The sequence below is a fragment of the Lampetra planeri genome, chromosome 1, assembly GCF_965212315.1.
Source record: "Lampetra planeri chromosome 1, kcLamPlan1.2.h2, whole genome shotgun sequence".
NCBI classification, from domain to species: Eukaryota; Metazoa; Chordata; class Hyperoartia; order Petromyzontiformes; family Petromyzontidae; genus Lampetra; species Lampetra planeri.
In genome coordinates, this window is record NC_136107.1 from 32,417,437 (window position 1) to 32,422,245 (window position 4,809).

The window sequence follows — 4,809 nt, forward strand, 5'->3', positions numbered from 1 at the left end:
TCGCCAAGCCGTCGCCACCGCTCACGACCCTGCGTACGCTCGTATTGCTGAACCGAGCAAAAGCCCCTCCGTCATCGACATCGTGGAAGGCGCAACGCAGAAAGTCCCCTGGTTTTCATCTTCCGCGTAAACTCGTGGTCCACACGTAACCGCATCCGTTACAACCCGTGGCAGATGCGGACGCCTGACGCACGGACGTAAAAACAAAGTTTTTCACTATAAATCCTTTATATGCGTGGCATCGGTTTTATTTTATTATTCATTTCAGTTTTTCTTGAGTAAGAGTTTAATTTTTATCACATTGGTATTTTAAATTAAATATGAAAAAAAAATTTCCCTAAAAAGTGGAAAATTTTGGAGAAAAAAATTTCACGAAAATAAATTATCACGCACAACGAGTCTGTGTGCAAAATGTCAGCTCGATTGGATCACGGGAAGTGGGTTAAAACACGACCGAAAGATTGGCACGGTCGTAAGCACGCAAGCAAGCAAGCAAGTGAACTTAATATAAAGGATTTAAAAAAAAAAGTCTCCGTCGTGCGACTGTGCATTTTATATTAAAATAAGTTTTGGCAGAGGTGGGATTTGAACCCACGCCTCCAAACAAAAGTGGAGATTTAATTTGGCACCGTGGACTGCCCGGCCCCGTTACCAAAATGGTAGATGCAATACCAGAAACGGCCAATGGGCATCATCACCAATACCTTGTCGTGAAATTATTTTATTAGTGTCGAAGCTAAATAACATATTTTGCATGATGTGTTTTATATTTTTCAAAAAACATGGTTTGGCAGCGGTGGGATTTGAAACCACGCCTCCGAAGATACTGGAGCCTTAATCCAGCGCCTTAGACCGCTCGGCCACGCTACCTGGTCGCTAATACCAATAGCAGAAATCGCCCATGGGCATCATCACCAATACCTTGTCGTGAAATTATTTTAATAGTGTCGAAGCTAAATAACATATTTGCATGATGTGTTTTATAAAAAAAAAATGCGTTGGCAGCGGTGGGATTTGAACCCACGCCTCCGAAGAGACTGGAGCCTTAATCCAGCGCCTTAGACCGCTCGGCCACGCTACCTGCTCGTTAATACCAACAACAGAAATCGCCCATGGGCATCATCACCAATAGCAAGTTTGATTAAAAGCATCGAAACTGAAGTACATTTTTTATTCTAGATTTGAAGCTTTCGTGACTGCAATGATTCATACTCTTAGGTTTTTTCGGTAAAATCACGTAGGTAAAAATAAAAATAATAGAAAAAATAATATAAATAAAATAAGAACAAATATTGGTTTTTTTATTTATTTATATTTTTCCCTACGTGACTTTACCGAAAAAACCTAAGAGTAAGTACATTTTTAAGTTTGTCATTGGGTAAAAAGAAAGGCAGTTGTTACCGGCAGGATTCGAGCCCACTCCTCCAATCAAAGCGGAGACTTAATTCGGCACGTATGAAGACGCGGCGCACGGACCCACAAAGACGAAGGGGACATCACGCCGGCGACGATACAACACCGCTGCTCCTGACGCGGCTATCCGCTGGCTCGGCCACCCGAATGTGACATTGCGGGTGTGGCGCTACATCGACATCAGCAGCCGTACGATAGAAGGGGCATCGTGGAAGGTCCTGAGACGTCCACCTGAGTCCACCTGAGTCCACCTGTAGTTCACCGTCGAGTCCGCTCAGGGGGGGGGCACGCGTGGACCACGTGCGCACACAGCGTGCGACGTGACCACGTGACCCCCCCCCCCCCCCCAGGTGCGGGAGGCCGCCAAGGGCAGCTCCGAGCCGGCGAGACGGACGGTGGGGGGCGACGACGGCGGTGAGTGGGTGGCTCTCAATGTCTTGGCTAGGCCATTCCTCGCCGCCGCCACGACGCCACCGTCCGTGAGACGACCGGCGAGTCGCAGCGTGGCGCGTTGGTTCGCGACTGAAGTTGCGTTGCGCCATGAAGGTCGTCGTTATCACGATTCGAGTGTTGTGCTGGACGGCGATTGTCCCTCATTCCGCCGTTAACTCGGAAAACCGGACAGGGGTACACGGCGGCGCCTCCTCCTTGTTCAGGGCCACGATCAACCGAGATGTATGTTGAACTTCTTTAGCGCCGTACGTAGCCAACCGTGCTAATCGGAGGTGGAGTCCCAGCGAAAGCACATAGAGAGAGTTAGAGCCACTCTGGCCTGTGTGTACTAATAATTAACATTAAGGCGGTGTTGTTGTTGATGACTGCGTTGATATTCGCTTTTTTTGGAGGGGGGGAGGGTGCTTTTGTGCTTGTGCACCATTGCCCAAGCACAAATCGAGTGTTTAATTTATGAAGCTCATAAAGGCTCATAATGGCTTACGCCTGCGAATTGTGTTGAGTGCCAGCTGCCCGCGGTGATTGGCAAGGCGGCAGGTGGAGGTGACATGGGGAAGCGCCGATCGCTTGCGAGGTTCCTCCGAAGCCATGCGTGAATGTCGCGCCGAACTCTCTGCGCTGCAAGGAACCGTAAATAACATCGATACAATGCTGGGTTCTTCTCCCTGGGGCATGGGTGCGGGGTTGGTGGGATGTGATGTGGAGGCGGTGATGGGTGATGTGATGGGGATGATGGTGGTAGGGTCCGGGGGGAGGAAAAGAGGTGTGGCGTAGTGTGGGCGATGGGAGGAAGACTGCAGACCATTCTGTCTCCGAGTCATCCGTCCATGCGTTATTATTCACACCAGCACCACTGAGAGAGAGAGTGTGTGTGTATGTGTGACTGATTAGTGTGGGGAGCGGTGGGGCAGTGGTTAGCGCGCTGCGCTATGAACCCGGCATCCGACTCCCGCTCACGACAAACACCAGTGACGATTATCTGAACCAATCTTGGCACTCCCCTAGGTCGACTCAGCCTCAAATCTGAACCTGGTGCAGTGTGTCAACATCGCCACGCGAGAGACATGGCCCCCAGCCACCTTCTAAAGCTACCCGGCACCTTTGTTTTTGTTGACACATTCATTCGCTCCGATTATAACACATCTGAGAAAATAAAAGCGTGATAAACAAACAAACACACACACGCGCACGCGCGCACGCACGTGCGTACGTACATTTCCAATGTAAAAAGGCACACGATGCAAAAAACAAACAAGGATACGACTAACGACTGTATTAATTATGTGATATCTACAAGAACACAAAAGTTTTATCAAACGTCTCTAAACTCCCAACACCAGCGGCGTTGTGCAGTAGGGCACTTTCTCTCCATCCTCACGTCAACAAAACTCTCTCTCCTCTCTCTCTCTTCTGTCATCTCTCTCCTCTCTCGTCAATGTCTTGCCCTCATCTCTCCATCTCGCTCTCTGATCACCTGCAACACGCGGTAGCCAATGCGATTACCCAGAGCCGGATTCAGATTGTGTAGGTCCCTGGGCCACAGGATACTGTGAGCCCCCCCCCCCCCCCCCCAGTAATAGTTTCAAAAGGAAAACAAAGTTAAAGAAAAAATTACAAGGCTAACAGCAAATACAAATTCAGCATTCACAAATGAAATAACTTTTCACTTCTTCATCTCTGAAGGCCCTCCAGCTGACGGAGGCCCAAAAGCCCCGTGCCTTAACCCAGCACTGCGACTACCCCACCCCCGGCTCGACACGGCGTGCCTTCACCGTATTGATGCGAACCCCCCCGCCCCCCCACGCCCCACCACACACACACACACATTGCTCGGTGCAACATCGTGATTAATTGTCTTGCGTTTCATTCTCGGCGCTTTGAATGAACTCGCTCCCACTTGCCGTTCACGCCCACCGCCGCCACTGCTCCCTCTGCTCGGTCAATCAGCCCCGCTGTGATTGATTGATGAGTTGGGAATTGGGCCTGTTGCTCGACCCCGACATGGTCCTCCTATTTTGTTGTTGTTGTTGTTGTTCTTGTTGTAATCACTACGCGTGTTTATTCGCATGTACCAGTGGTTCTTCACCTGGGGGGGTGCGAGATGGGGGCCACATTTCTTTTAAGATAAATCATCGAAACACAAATTAAGCACGGGCACATAAGTAGAACTACTTTGTTTCATTAAACCCTGTGTGTGTATTAACATCATCATTCTTTTTTTAAGATCGAGAACCAAATAGGGTTGCAAGGCTGCAGTATAACGGTTATGAAACCAGTGGCCTAGACGATCCAAATAGCCCTGAATGAGCCTGGTCTCGCTGAATCTTTGGAAGCCAAGCAAGATTTGGGCCTGGTTAGTGGGCTGACTTGTATTGCAGAACTCCCGGGTCTAATCGCATGCTACTTGGAGGCAAAGTGGTGGAAACTTTAGTGGCACTTCAACGTAAAGTCGTGACACGAAGAAGATAGAACTTGGATCTCCATTCGGATGTTCGCCCAAAACGTCGCCCGTCATGTTTTCCTGTTCAGCCAATGCTCATGGCGAATGTGTTGAGTTTATTTTTGCATTCGCAGCGAGCACTGCAGCGCTTTGTGTCTATCTATGGTCCCTGAAGATGACGACAACAGCAGTTAAATTTTGATTTAAAGCTTTCGTGACTGCAGGGATTCATATTCTTGGTTCTTTCGGTAAAGTCACGTAGAATGGAAATAATAAAATAATAAACATAAAACATGATCAAATAATTCTCACGACGTTTCGGCCACAACGCAAGCAGCCGTCCTCAGGTGGAGAACAGGTCTGTCGAGTAGACAGAGTCTGAACGGACTATTTCCATTCTACGTGACTTTACCGAAAGAACCAAGAAGATAAAACAGCAGTGTTCGTGAACTCCCCTTGGTCGCGAATTTTTGCACGGCGAGTGGCAAGCATCGTTACGTGCC

The 4,809-nt window shown here is 48.8% G+C and overlaps 1 non-coding gene across 1 annotated transcript; it reads right to left on the bottom strand.

Annotated features, from left to right (window-relative positions):
• Positions 1–999: 999 nt before the first annotated feature.
• Positions 1,000–1,081, bottom strand: TRNAL-AAG (transfer RNA leucine (anticodon AAG)). Its single transcript has one exon. It is a non-coding gene; the product is annotated as a tRNA-Leu (tRNA).
• Positions 1,082–4,809: the final 3,728 nt, after the last annotated feature.